Source organism: Ailuropoda melanoleuca, chromosome 7 (assembly GCF_002007445.2).
Source record: "Ailuropoda melanoleuca isolate Jingjing chromosome 7, ASM200744v2, whole genome shotgun sequence".
NCBI lineage: Eukaryota > Metazoa > Chordata > Mammalia > Carnivora > Ursidae > Ailuropoda > Ailuropoda melanoleuca.
This window is the reverse complement of record NC_048224.1, coordinates 108,799,871-108,815,615: the sequence shown is the minus strand read 5'-3', so window position 1 is coordinate 108,815,615 and position 15,745 is coordinate 108,799,871.

Genomic DNA, 15,745 nt, shown 5'->3' with positions numbered 1-15,745 from the left:
GAGATACATTTAGTAGTTAAGAAAGGCAAGGCATTGGATTAAATAAACACGTCTTTGTTATCAAGGATGAGACCATTGGTTTATTTTCATTGCCCTCCTCCTCAAAATTGCCCTCTCATTCTGAAAGAAAATTTTTAAAATATCTTTCAGGATGATTTTCTCCATTCTATTATCTGAAATTGTTTCCACTTGGAAAAGATGCCCAACTAGGTCTTCTTATGGAACTAAAAGTGATTTTCTATACCCACTTTTTTCCATTAGAAACACTTCTTACATGTGGGAAGCCCGTTTTATACTTCTTCGCAATTTGGGAAAAGACGAGAGAACTTCCCAGCACCTCCTTCTGAACTTCTAGCCTCTCTTCTTTTTCTTTACTTTGTCTTTTACCTCCCTGAACTGCTGGAGCTAAGGAAACAGAAATAGAAGCTTGGGGTTGGAGTGGTTCCTTGGACCCTTCCTTAAACCTTAAAAACTTTTTAAAAAATTTTTTAAGAAGTAGAAAAGAGGAACACTACATAACAATTTCTAAGTTCTGCTCACTCTGCTTTGAATTCTTCCCATGGCATGCACATGTTGAATGTTTTACACCAAAACTGCCTATGGAATTTTCTTTCAAAAAATATCTTACAGGCACTTAAAACTTCAGGTTTAATAAAAAAAAAAAGGGGGGTAGTATTAGGAGATGTAAAGAAACCTAAATTCAATTATCTTTTGCTGATAATTGCTGCGTAATCTAAGACAAGTTTATGTTATTGTAAAAATGCAATGGAAATTCTACCATTAATTAAATTTGTCCAAAATCTGGTAGAGATGAATCCCATAACACTGACGTCATTTTATATATCCACTCCAATTTATGTGGCAATCAAATAAAAAGGTATTGTGAAAGGCATGCGTGGGATGCAAGGACAGAAAATCACCAGGAAAGCACAAGCCCAATCCCATTGCTCCTCTGCTCAGAACTTTCTGATGGCTTCCCATTTCTTTCAGAGAAAGCCCAGTACCCGTGCAGAGGTCAGGGTTCTACACTCTGCTCCTTCCTGCCTGACCACAACTTCTCCCTTCTCACCTCACTTGCTCAATTTCAGCCACACTAAACTCCTTATTGTTTATTAGACAATCCAAACATATGTCAACTTCAGAACCTTCGCAAAAAACAAATTCCAGTGCCCGGAACAATGTCCCTCTAGATGGACATGTGCTAGCTCCTGTGTTTCCCTTGGATCTCTGCTCAAAGGCCACGCAGGAGACCTTCCCTGACCACAGTGTATAAAATAGCAGGCTTCTCTATCACTCATCAGTACTTGCTACTTCCAATATCCTTGATCCCCTGTAGCCCTCTTTACTTTTCCAGAGCACATATAAACATCTGACATTCTCTGTATTTGTTGATTTGTTTATTGTCTCCCTTCCCCCACTGGAAGGAAAGCTCCATTAGGGCATGGGCTTGGCTTTGTTCCCCAGTGTCTACAATACACATCACAAAGAAAGGGCTCAGCAAGTATGTGTTGAATAAATGAATGAAGAATTAACGAATGTCTGATTTTTAAATCCTGACATAATTCCCTATCTCTAAGACCTCTTTACTTTTATGTCTTCACAGGAAAAATTATACTTCTCTTTGTTCCTGAATCTTTTATCACTGAAGTTGTAATTAGACATATTTATCATTAAAATATAAACCCAGAGTTTTTTCATGTTGAAAATTATACACTAATCTCGGTGACACTCTTTCAAATATAATCCTCTTCTGTTCTTTCATTATTTTATATACTGCCTACTCTCTTCTGCCCTTTTTTAAAAATTAACTGAAACAATAGTGCTCACTGGTTTTTCCAGTGACCAACCCCTTACACAACAATTTCCTTGATTGGTTTCAATCTGTGTTTCATTTGGCTCCAGCACAGAAAGCTCTCCTACACCTTCTCTTCATTCTTAATATTTTCCCCATTCTTGTCCGTGTCCCTGGAGCCCTTGAAACCATGAACTTTCAATTAATTTTTTTGAATATTTCTAATTTCTGTTCACAATGCTCTTACCCTTACCCATTACATTGCCTTCTCCTTCCCTGATGGAAACTCTGCTCTCTGAGGTTATTCCAACTGTAATCTTGGGACAAATACAGTGGACTGAGTGGACCTTCATGAAAGTAAATTCTCATGAAACAATGAGCAAAGGAATCTCTGGTTTGGATGAGTCATTTAAGAGATGTGCTTCGAAACAAGCTGGCTTGTTCCCTTCCTTAACAATACCAAATTTCAAAGCAGAAGTATGTTAAATACAGAGCTAAAGGTTAACCTGTTTTTCCCTGTGTTTCTGCATTTTTTATGGTTTTTTACTCTTGTGCATAAAGCTTTTTTTTTTTTTAATAGAGCTCTAAACTTTAAAAGAATTTAGGACATTATATTTTCCACCTTCTACAATTTCACAAACTACCACTTGCTGATAAAATCCTGCCATGTTAGCTTCTCTTCTTTTTCCCTATTCCTAACTCCCATGTGGATCTGAAATCCTAACATAAGCGTTGCTGTCCAATAGAACTTTCTGCAATGATGGCAATATCTTAGAGCTGCACTGGTCAATACAGTAACCACTAGCCACATGTGGCTATTGAGTGTTTGAAACCTGGCTGATGCAATGGAGGAACTGAAGTGTTAATTTTCAGAAGGGCCTCTTTAACGAAGATAAGTTTCCCCCACCAAAAATGGAAAGAGTAGATGAACTCAGTCTACACCCTACATGAAGTCTACATCTATATCCAAAGCTCATATCCTTATCTTCTCTTGGTCACACTCTTTATTATTCCCAGTGTTTTCCAGGCAAATTCCCTAGAAAAGTAAAACTGGAAAAGTACTTTGACAGTCAGCTCTCAGGTGTCTGTAGTGAGAGAGTAATGTTTATCAATATTCTAATGAAACTAGAGCTTCATGTTAACTGTTGGTTTAGAATCTTGTACAGTGACTCTGCTAGGACAATAGTAAAATATATTTAATTTTGTTACTCTTGCCCACACTACAAGGCACTTGTAGGTCATGATTTCCAGATGGTAAGATTCAGTATAAAAAGAGAAAGTGACCTAGAGACTTTGATAACCTAACTTCTGAAATATCAATGTTTGGTTACATAGAATCTAAATTGTCCCATTTCTCTCTATGCATTATTACCTGTGATAATTTGACATTAGTTGAAATTGAATGGTGTTCTTAGCAATCCTGTGGGAAAAATATGAAATTTCGGGCTTCTCCAAATGAATTCATTTGACTTAAAATGTGTTTATGATACTATATAGGATTCCTTTGATTCTTTAATTTTTCAATCTTTATAATTATAGAAATCCCTCTATATCATGGGTGTTACCAAAGTTTAACTTATCTTTGCTTCTTTGTATGTTTATATAGGACTCCTCTATTTAGTTTTTTTTTTTTAATTTGAGTACAGTTGGCACACAATGTTACATTAGTTTCAGGTGTATAACTTAGTGATGTAACAAGTTTATACATTATGCTGTAGTCACCATAAGTGTAATTGCCATCTGTCATCATATAATGCTATTACATTATCATCTACTGTATTTCCTATGCTGTGCCCTTTATTCTTGTGTCTTATTCATTCCATAACTGGAAGCCTGTATCTCCTACCCTCTTCACCCATTTTGCCCAACCCCCACTTTGGCAACCATCAGTTTGTTCTCTGTATTTACAGGTCTGATTCTTCTTTTTTGTTTGTTCATTCATTTGTAGTTTTGGGGTTTTTTTAGATTCCACTTATGAGTGGAATCATGTGGTACTTGTCTTTCTCAGTCTGACTTATTTCACTTAGCATAACACCCTCTAGGTCCATCCATGTTGTCTCAAATGACACCACTTCATCCTTTCAATAGCTGTAGAATACTCCAGTGTGTGTGTGCGTGTGTGTGTGTGTGTGTGTGTGACTACATTTTCCTTATCCATTCATCTACTGATGGAAGCTTAGGTTTCTTCCATGTCTAGGCTATTGTAAATAATACAGCAATAAACATAGGGGTGCATATATCTTTTTGAATTAGTGTTTTCATTTTCTTTCAGTAATGCCCAATTGTAGGACTCCTGTTTTATTACTCTCTAGACATCATGTCTTCATAGAGTTGCTCCAATGGTGACACATCAATGAGTAAGATGTTAACCTATAGCCAGACAAAATATGTCAAAAGCCTAGGGAGAAGAATCACTTACCCACAGCTCCACAGGATTTATTCTGCAGAACATTATTTTTGAGATACTCCCTGACCTGAACAAAACAAATTGAAAAAACAAAAACTATATTATCCCAGGAAAATTGGAATATACATTGACATATTAAAGATTCTGAGAAGTCCATAGCAGAGAAACTTGTTGGTTTTTTTGTTTGTTTGTTTGTTTGTTTGTTTTAGATTCGGTGTTTCTTTGTGAATTTGGCCTTAGAACACTTTATTTTCTCACATGACCTCTCTGAATAGCCCATGGAATGAATGTTCTAGAGAATACACTTTGAGAAATCCTGTCTCAGCATTAGGATATTCCTGGGTATCAGTTTCTTGTTTCCAACTATTCTGGTGTATTCCAGGTTTAGATACATTCACCAGATTCAGAAACCTTATTGATTCTACAGACTCTATATTTGAGAGGGTTTCCAAGAGGTCAGTAAAACAGATGATTGATAGATAGATAGATAGATAGATAGATAGATAGACAGATGATAGATATTCACCGGGTAAAACAAGAGTCCCCAATGAGAATTTCTCTAACAGTTTGTAGTCGCTTTGCCAAGAGGCTTCAAACATATTTGGAATCACAATTGCTCATCAAGTTAGAAATTTGTCATTAATTGCAGATGCAATTAGCTTTATGATGATTCCTTGTAAGTAGGCTCTTGTAGACAAGCTTCCCCCCCTGAAAATACCTGGAGGGTCTGTTACAAATAGCAGTTCCTAAGACCAGAGAACACACAGTAGTTTTCATGTTTTGCCTTAGTTTTGGCTTGATTTCTTTGAGACAACAGGAATGAACTCTCCTACATGACTTACTTAAAGGAAGTATCTGTGTAAGAACTGCCTATGAAACTACTGTGTGGTGAAAATGAGAAATATCTCTAAAAGTCAGAAAAGCATCATTAAAATAGTCTTCCCTCAGGAACAACACTACTTTGTGGCTTCTTCCAAGCAAATAAGTAAAAAGGAAAGGATTTACATGGTGTCCGGATTTCAGAATTTTACAGTTCTGAGATATGCTTTATCTACCTAATAACTACTATCTCCAAACCACTTTAATATGTAAGTCTCACAGAGAGTGCTTTTATCTGCTTCACAAATTCTTCTCTATTAAAGATCTCTAGCCGTGCTTTTAATATATATTCAAGAAATTGAAACCAGGCTATGGCAGGGGATTGCGTGAGATAATACTGTATAGAAGATGAACTTTGGAGTTGGAAAGACATAGGTTCACAGATCCCGACTCTAACAATCATAAGCTGTGTAACCATGGGAGGCTATTTAACTTTTCTGAATGTCATTTTCTCCATCTGTGAAATGGGTGATTTGACACCTACAACAAAAGATAGTTAAGGGAATCGGATGAGATAGTGTGTGTAAAGCATTTAGAACAAAGCCTTGAAAATAGTAAAATGTATCCAAAAATGGAGATTATTACTCTAAGCTCTTATTTTCATCTAGGAAAACTTTCTGAATTATTTTTCTCTATATATAGTTTCTAAAATATAATATTCAAACATCCATTTTTTAAGCTACATATCCCATGGATTCTATTCTACAAATGCTCTGGTCGCTAAGGATCAGGAAATAAGACAAAGTCCTGAGCCGTGGTACAAATCATAGCAGAACATCACAGCAAGTGCATTATGAGAGAGGTGTGATCACAGTGGTGTGGGATACAAGAAGGGAGTAGCAAATTCTGCCCAAGTATGGCTTGGTCTTTTTAGGGAAGAAAGCCGAGGATTTGTGCCCTGAAAGTCCAAGGGAATTTGCCTGGTGGAGGAGAACGGGGAGGGTCTTTCAGCAGATATACCAGGAAATGAGATTTCCAGTGGGGCTAGATGTCCATATGTGGCTTTAGGGAGGGGGGACAAGAAGAACAAAGTTCAAGAGTATCTGTATAAGATGTTGGAAAAGCCAAAATTGGTCAGACTGGAAAGAAAGGAGAGAGAAAAGGAATTAAGTTATTACACATTTACTATGGTTGACATGGTACCAACGCTTTATCTACACCTTGGCATCTAAATCAAATGACAACACTCTGAGATAAGTAGTATTATCTCTGTTGTGCAGGTGAGGAAAGAGTGGCTCTCAGAAGTTAAATGAGTTGCCCAAAGTTACATAAAAAGAAATTGAAGGAACTTGGCTTCCAGCCCAGGTTTGTCAGATGAGAAGAGCCCATGCCAATCTCTATTTTAAGCAAGGGGAACCAGCAGGGGTCTTCAATCAAGGAAGTAATCTCATAAAAAAAAATTTTTTTAAAAGAAAGTATGGTGACAGAATATAAAATGATGTTCTAGAAGGAGATAAGTCTCCTCAGCTTTGAGGGACAAAAATGAGGAAGGACCCAGGGAGCCAGCCCATGTGCAGGTGGAGAGAGAAACAGTTCTTAGAGAGACTCAGAAAGGCTTGGGTACCAATTGGATATGAATATACCTCAGAATAAAATTTCTGAACCCAGACATGATAGAATGTATGTGAGGGAGAAGTGTGGGTTTCATTAAAATTCATTAAAATGCTTTATGTTAATTTGGAGGAGCAGAACCAAACACGTGGCATTGTGTCGTCTAAACCTGTGCTACTCAGAGTATGGTCCACCACCAGCATGTAGATGTACCCAGGAAATGATAAATTTCATGCCCCACTCAGGACATTCTGAAACAATCTGCATTTTAATGAGATTTCTAGGTCAAAGAAAAACTACCATAGGAAAACTAAAATTGAGGGTAATAGAGGAGGAAGGTGTCAGAGAGGAGAGGCAATTTTCTACAATCTATAATTTTTATAATCTATAATCTCTCAAAAGCATTCTGGTTAGCAATGATTTTATTTCATATTACTTTTATTATGTTAAGAAGTTTCTAGAAGAAGCAGCGACAGGTGCTGACATAGCCAAGATGTAAAAGGCAGATGCTCCTTCAAATTCAGTACTTTATAAAAGACTGCCAAATCCAAGCTGTAACCGAATGATTAGGTAGCATTTGATCTGCTCATTTGGAATGTCAGCAGGGCTAATGCTTACATAAGCTCTATGCTGTCTCATAATGTCCTTCAGTTACCAGGAAAATAGAAATCCAAAAGAGAGTCTACTTTATCACCATGATTGCCTGAGAAGGGGACAGAACAGAAAGATCTTATTTTCTGAACATTCAATTGGTTCATTCAATACATATGTGAACAAATGTGTGTGTAGGTATGTAATGTCCTGAACACTGTCCTGAATTTACTATTCTGCTCTCTAATTGCTATTGGTCCAAAGTCCCAAGATTGTACCCAACAGTTCATGAGAATCAGAGCCAACACAAGTAGGTTTGTAGGAGTCTGTAGGGGAAAACAATGATAGACTTCAGAAAGGCTATACCAGCTGAAACTCTCCACCTGAGATTTGCCCTCAAATCTCTTCTAGACCAGTGGTCCCGTGATTTGTACCATACCCCTCCCCATTTCATCTACCCTAATGAGCATTGGCAGGCATCCTCTGCATAAAGAATACCAGGGCTATATATTCTCATTGTCTTAAAATTTGATCCTTCAGATGTGATGGGGAAATTGAAATACTTCTTCTTGGCTCAATAGGAAAATGTATACATCTTAAACTGTGTTATGAGGCAGTAGTGTTCAGATCCCCTCTCTGGTCAGAACACCCACATTCCTGTGATGTCAGTGTTCTGAAGAGGTTATGGTTCCCATCGCTATTTTTATCATCATCATTGTTCATTAACAAAGTTTTGAGAGCCTGCTATGCCCAGGCACTGTACTAGGCTCTGGGGCACAGAGGGGAACAAAGCCACTGCTCACATGAACCTGACATTCAAGTGAGCAAAATAGATAACGAACAAATAAAAAGTAACATCTAGTAGTGATAAGTGGCAATGACAAAACATAGTATGATGTACTGGGAAAAAGCTATAGAGATGCTATTAAGTCAGATTTCTCCTGGGAGGTGATCTCTAAGCTGAGATCTGTGTCAAGAGGTTAGACCTAGGAAAACAGTTCCAGGCAAGAGGACCTGCAAAGGCAAAGCCCTTTGGGCAGAAGCCCATTAGGAATGTTTGGGAAGTGGTGAGAAGGTCAATACGGCTGGGGCAGAGTGAGAATGAGGAAGAGTAAAAGGAAATGGTCAGCCTGATGCCAGACCATGCAGGTCCTCGAAGGACCTCGAGGGTCACAATAAGGTAGCAACATCAAACAAACACATCTTTCATTTACTGAGACAGGCACTACACTAATGAAAAATACACATTTCTCTGTCTGATCCTCACAATAATCCTGTATATGGCTATCATCATTATTCCTCAAGAAGACGGAGGTTTGGAGAGATTAATTAATATGACCAAGATTGCACAGCTACTAAACGTTGGAGCCGGGATTTGAACCCAGGTCTGTCTGACACCAGAGGCTATTCTACTTTTCATAACGCTGTTATTATAGATGACTGGAATTAAAAGTTACTTGCAGTTTATTGGTGGAAGTACTGTTGCAGCTCAAGTATATTGATATTGTTCTAGGTCCTTCTAACTTTAAGAGAAGGGTAGAATTATATTCTCCTGTCTTCACCACGATCCCATGTTATTTTTGGTCATACCTTTCATGCTCTTGACACAGTAAGATTTTTGCTGAATGTTCAAAGTTCCACAATAATTTTGTATACGAATTTAAGGTATAAAATAATCAAATTTTTATAACATCTGGTTAGCCCCTCATCTGACTGAGCAGGCAATAAGCCACGCTACACAGTGGTGAAGACATTTCCATTTCAAAAATATTTCATGTTAGCTACTGAAGCTGAGGTGTGGATGTTCAAAATATTTGGTACTTTCTACTTCTTCTTAATTTACATCATCTTTGCTAATTTGTGTACCTGCTTTTCTAAAAGTATCTCACAATACAGGTGTCCCCTTGAACAGGTCTGTTCCGTATACACCCACCCTTTCTCAACCCATCCTCCCACCTAAGAACCCTTTCTAGTCTCTTACTGCCTGTGAAAATCTGGCTGTTTCTTTCCAACTGCACATTCCCCTTCACCAACTGACCATAGACGGCTAGATTCTGTCCTCTAAATCTTGGAGAACCTGACTTTGCCCACTCGCCACCTTAGATTAGAACACCAGCCCTTGGTTGTGGCCCCCCAACCCACACTAGTATCTCCTGCTGACCAGACTTTCTTACAATTCTTCAGCGGGTTGAATAATCCCTAACTCATGCACGACTGATGTGTCTGTCATCTTCACTACAAGGTGGTATCATTTTCAAATCTGTTTGCAGGAGTTTCCTCAGAAAAGCTGTAGAATCTGAGAAATCTGAGGCGCACATTTTAATGACGTGAAAACCTAATTTAAAAAGTAAAATCTACTTAGGACAAAAATAAACCGGGTAACTTTTCTTTCCTCTAATGCCTTCTGTCCTACAAACTGCTACATTTTAGAGCTAGTTCTTTTCAAGAAAGTTCTGCTCAATGGGCCAATAAGTTGTCGAATAAATGGAATAAATTTTGTTGTCCATTAAGCCATTGATGACAATATTAAGCTTAGCGTGACCGTTGCATGAACACTTTAATAAAAGTTCTGCTCAGGTGGGTTTTTTTTTAAACAAAAATCAGACTTTTCTTATGCTGCTTTTACACTGCAAATGGACCTATTATCAGAGGGCATGTAAGTCAGCTCTAAACTATCACAGGCTTTTATTTTTTTAATTTGTTTTCAGGATAACAGTGTTTAAAACCCTCTCCAACAATTTGTTGGATTAATATATCCTCCAACAATTTGTTGAACTGCAGGAGCTGAAAAAATTCTGGGCTTGTAAAGAAACTGCAGTGTCTAAACTCTCCAGAAACCCTCAGAATGGCAGGGCTCTTGACCAATAAAACGTGAGATTCAAGGAACACATTGTCACGACTCAGCAAATAATAAGGAGCAGGTATAAGTATGACATCACTGAAAAACATTCTCATTGGCGGCTCTGCTTTGTGCTGGTTACTGTTCTATTTGTGGAAGCAGCAGCCTTATTCAAATTAACCTTTTCATGCAGAGGGGTGGAGGAAGGTGGTGAGTAATACACTGCAGTCTTTTCCCTGAAGGTGATGTGCTCTCAAATTCGCTTTACATTGCCTTTGAGCAGGCAAAATAAAAATAAATTCAGCTGTGGCAGTGTTTCACAGGCATAATAGCTGCTTGAATTAGATCAGGTCAGTGAAAAGGAATGGAATAGAAGCTGTTGCAGAGTTAAAACAAATTTCTGAATTTTCTCTTTGCTTTTATCCACCCCCCCACCACCCCCTTATTATTTCTCCATGTCTCCTTCTTGGACTCAACTGCTGTATAGATCAGACTCGGTAGCCCTCCAATTGGAGGGAGGGATTTCTTTGAACACTAACTCCTCTTCCCTGTGCCGTCAAGGGGTCTAACAGACAGGTCAGATTAACGGATGGTTTTCTGGCATTGTACAAATACTCAGGAGTCTGAAGCTGATGAGATAATTTAATCACATTGACTGTAGTCTGTGAGGAACTGTCATTCTCTATCCTGTTGCTGTTATATAATATAGGGCCTCCAGCTACATCAGTGATACGCAGGAGAGCCCACTCATTTTTAACTCTTAGTCCTTGGCTTTAGCTCAGGAGAGCTCCAATGGAGGGGGCAGTTCGCGTATCTCTTCCCCTTCTAGGTTGGCTTCTGCTACGTTGCACAACTTTGCTTAAATAAAGTGCTTCGGGTCTTTGGCCTCATGTTCTTTTATGTCTTCAAACTTCAATCTCCCTCTGTCTTGTCATCTGCAGAGATCATTCAGGATGTAAACCATGTAAAAATTTGAATCCGGCTTTAAAGAAATTGGCTTTAGTCATTTCTCGTTTCTGCTATTTATATTTTATTCCCTTCCCTCTTCACCTCTTCTTCCTACCTCAAAATGCCTCTACTTGTCAAAGACCAAAAAACAAAACAAAACAAAAAAAACAACAAAAAAAACCAAGTAGCAAAACTCTACAGAAAATTGACAGTAAGCCTGTTATCTCTGCCACAATACGGGGTGTCTTAGTCTGTTCGGGATCCTGTCACAAAATGCCATAGACTGGGTGGCTTATAAACAATAGACATTTATTTTGCACGGTTCTGGAGGCTAGACGTCTGAGACCAGGGTGAGGTGAGTGTCGCTTCAGGTGCAGATTTCTCCTTGTAGCCTCATGTGGTGGAAGGAGCTAGGGTGCTCTGCAGCGTGGCCTTTATAAGGGCACGAATCCTAATTATCAGGGCTCCACCCTCATGACTTAATTCCCTTTTCAAATATCCCCCCTCCTGATACCATCATCTCTGGGGGTTAGGATTTCAACATATGAATCTGGAGAGGACACAAACATTCAGACCCTATCCTGGGGTTAGGCAGAAATGGCTATATTTGCGGTCAGAAACAAGTCGTTCCATGCAAAGAGCTAGCTGTCTTTGCTCCAAACTCAGGACTCCTTGCTGCACCACTGCTATGTGTCCTTAAAGAGGTGTTAACCTCTCAGATCTTAGTGCTCCCCTTGCTACTCCACTAAGAATAGCAATAATCTTGTCATCAAACGTTAATGACAATGTCGGAATGACACTACGTGTTACTTTCCCATTTGGTCTCTTTCGACTTGTTTTGCCTTTCCATCTTACAGTTCCTTTAAATGTATCCGGGTGTTGTAGCTGTTCCTGGGTGCTGAACAAAACGATGCAGATTCGGAAAATAGTGGCTGGTGTGAGGAAGGTGAAGAGCTCTAGGTTTTCATCACCGCTGAATAAATAATGCAGGACGAGGTGGGACGCAGAGGAACTCTGGGAAGCTCGTCGGCTGGTGGGGAGCAGGTGTGTGCTGGGGTGGTGAGCAAAACCGAGGCAGGGAGGACGAGGCCTAGGCTGCCCAAGTCAACGCCACGCTCACAACCTGGCCCTGCCCAAGCCCTGCCAGCTCTCTGCCCGGAATCACCCAACTGCTCAGCTCGCTCATGGATAGCTGCCGAAATCCCAGGAACCAGGTGCCTGGAGCAGTTTTTAGCACAGCTCTCTGTATGTCACTGAAACCCACCAGTCTGGCGTGCCCAGCTTTCCATATTTTGACTTGTTGCAATTTTCCCTGCCTAAGCCCAGCCCTTCCTTTGAAATGAGACCTTTCCGTGGCCTACCCTGGCAAACGGCTCTTGGAGAGGAGCTCAGAGGTTGCCGACCTGACGTGGCGCACCGAGGACTTTCAGCCCCTGATGCCTGAATGCTCCATTGTTCCTGTGCTGAATGAAGTTTTAGAAAATGACTTTCAGATGTTAGATTCCCATTCTGGTGCTGTCCCCCCACCTCCTTGCCGTTTATAATCTCATAAAACTCATCATCTTTGTTTGGCTCTGGACAAAAATGAAAAGACTCATAAAATAGCATCCTAGATGAGAGGGACTGATACCAATTTGAAATGCTTCAGCCTAAGACCACTACCAAATAATTTAATTATTGCCCTTCCACTGTACTTACCTTCTTTAGTTTGTCAGTTTGCTTCTTTTGCTGGAGCTCTCTAACCCGTTGGGTTATTCTAGGCAGTGCCCGAAAATGACTGTGACCACCACTCCCACCCCCATGCCCCCCCCTTTAAACCAGAAAAGTAGCTGCTGAAAGCTGAACAGTTGCCATGGCAACCTCTTGGCAGCTTCCTCCGCTGCGAGTAGCAGTGCTGATTTCCCGAGGAGGGCTGGGTGGGAGGGGGTGGAGCTCTGAGGAGGTAAAGGAAGGTTACTGTGCACTTAGTTAATATGCAAAACCACTTACGCAGTGCTGGATGCGCAGTGAGTAAGTGCAAACAAAGCCATGCTTGATCAGCTAACACGGACTTTACACACTAGTTGATCTGTCCAAGGATGCAGATGTTGGCTCAGAGAGGTATTTTGCAGTTGGACAGTAAAGGACACCAGAGGTAATACTCCAGGAGGTTAAACACTATTTTTGTAATGGTTGGTGAATACGACGAAATAAACAGAAGCTGAGGTGTAATTGCCTCGCTCCTCTTTTGCTTTGTTCAAGGAAAAACACAGCAATGTAAATCACAGGGATGGTGTTTTCTCTGAAATTCTAACATACTGAAGTTCAAGTTTGCATCAATTAAACTCTATGTAAGATAAACCAATATGTTCAGATATAAGCAAGTATAGCATAATTTGGTTTGTGCTTGAACAAAACATACGGCTCAAGTAGCATCTTTCACCTTGGAGTTTTCAGACAAAGAAGCAGCTTAGAGTAACTTGGGGCTGGGAGTGGGGGCGGATGCTGTTGGATCTTTTTTTCCCTCTCTCTCGCTGCCCCTCTCTCTGCCTCCAACTTTGATAGATCCTCGTTTGTTTCCTGGGGGCCGGACAGGGTGGACATCAGTCCCCAAGAGAGTACTGAGGAAACTCTGGTGCAGAGTTTTTCTGGCAGAGGTCACCTGAACGAGAAACGAGCAGCCTGGCGGTGAGCTGAGGAGGCGGCCGCCAGCCCCTTACCCCAGGGCCTGCAGCCTTGCATGTTAAAGAAGAGGCAGGCTGACGGAAAGCCTGCAGCAGTGAGCTGAGGTCTGCCCAGCAGGTGTCACTAGGGATTTAAAGCTTACCAGACCTTTGGGACAAGGCCTAGGAAAGAGCCAAGTAATGATTAATGAAGCTTACTTTAAAATATTTTTGAGGGGTTTTATGTGAAATAATTCCAAGGAGTTTGCCTTCCAAGCGAAGTTCAAATGAGAGCTACAGCTTGGTGTAAATGATTTCTGGGCCATTCTCTCCAAGGCTCTATCTCCATTTCTGAGTCCCCATTCCAAAAACCAGACATGGACGTAAAACTCTCGGAAGGCACACTGAATCCACCACGATGGGAAAAATATACAATGCGAAGCCAGAGCGAGCGTAGGAAATGATTATTATGGTAGGGATTCCCACTTGCAAAACCAACCTCCATGTCCTAACCCCAGAGATGTTGATTTTGTAAGTAATCTCAGAGTTTAGATCAGAGTCCACTCTAAAAATGCAAATACCCCAGGAGTCTCTGTATAAATGACATAGCTTGTATTTTATCAGTGATTAATATTTTTGTCAACAGAATCATATGTAGACCACCTCTACTTTAACAATAACAACAAAAGCCTGCGTGGGAGGCACTATCCACTTCCTAACTTAGACACCTAGAAATATGCATATGGTGGCTTTTTCTAAGAGTTAGGTGTAGGGAAAATTTGTCTCCCTTAAATACTTTTTTGCTGTTTTCTTCTTTGTCTTGTCTGCCTGAAGGCTCAATATTAAATTTTGCCATGAATTCCAGTAGCTTCCCTACCTTAGATTTGCTTGAATAATTTCTCCTCCATCCATCTTACATTATTCAAGCTTCCTGTCTTGTTTTAATTATTTTATAGTTTTAACATAAATGTACTTTATGCTCTGTCTCTTACCTCACATGCATTTTGGTGTGGTGTACCCACTTAGAAGGAAGGGAAGGAGGAGAAGAAAGGAGAGGAGAGGGGGTGGTGAAGAAGTGACATGACCCTTTCATCAACATTCAACAACTTGGGATGAATTCATTAAGAACATTTATCTTTACTTATGCTTCGGATGGTAGAAAGAAGGAGCGAGAGTAGTGGTCTGGGAGGGGCTGAGCTTGTATGGGTGCCGAATGCAGTCTAAGCGCTCTGGGGTACCTGAAATGGTGTGAAAGCCATACGACGGTAAAGCAGCTGGAAGCCGAGGTGTGATCCTTGAGAGATCCTTGGGTGCAGTTTTATCTTGCAAACAAAATGAAAAACTGAGGCAGGGATGTTATCATTTAGTCACATGGCATTACATAACAGACTCAGGACAAGGAACCAGCCCTCCTGCTCACAATTTCGATACTGATGGGACTTGGGCCTGGGAAGAATGAAAGAAATCCACAGGGTGCGCAGGGACATCATGCAAATAATCCTTTGTTTTTTCTCCTGGGGATGCCCTATCACACAATACCACCAAGGAAACTCTCCCACAAATGAAAATACCAGTCTGCAGTTTTGCGACTGTGGCAGAATTTCATTAAGGTCTTAGTCATTATATTTATTTGTTTTATGAGGGAAAGAATAAATGACTTTAGTAGTATTGATGCCTACAGACCCATTTCCTAACCACAACTCTAACCATTTCTCTTATGACTTAACTGATGTTGTTTTAATGAGAGCTATTGTTATTATGCATTATTAATAAAGGACCGCCATTACTATTAATATCACTTAGGAAAGATTCTATAAAGAGCTTTGAGACAGTAGATGCAATTAACAAGAAGCCAAATTCTCCATGGTGTGAAAAATACCAGGTAGGGCTGGCTTTCACATGCCCACAAGAAAAACCATGGGCACCTGGGTGGCACAGTGGTTAAGCGTCTGCCTTCGGCTCAGGGCGTGATCCCAGCGTTATGGGATCGAGCCCCACGTCAGGCTCCTCTGCTATGAGCCTGCTTCTTCCTCTCCCACTCCCCCTGCTTGTGTTCCCTCTCTCGCTGGCTGTCTCTATCTCTGTCGAATAAATAA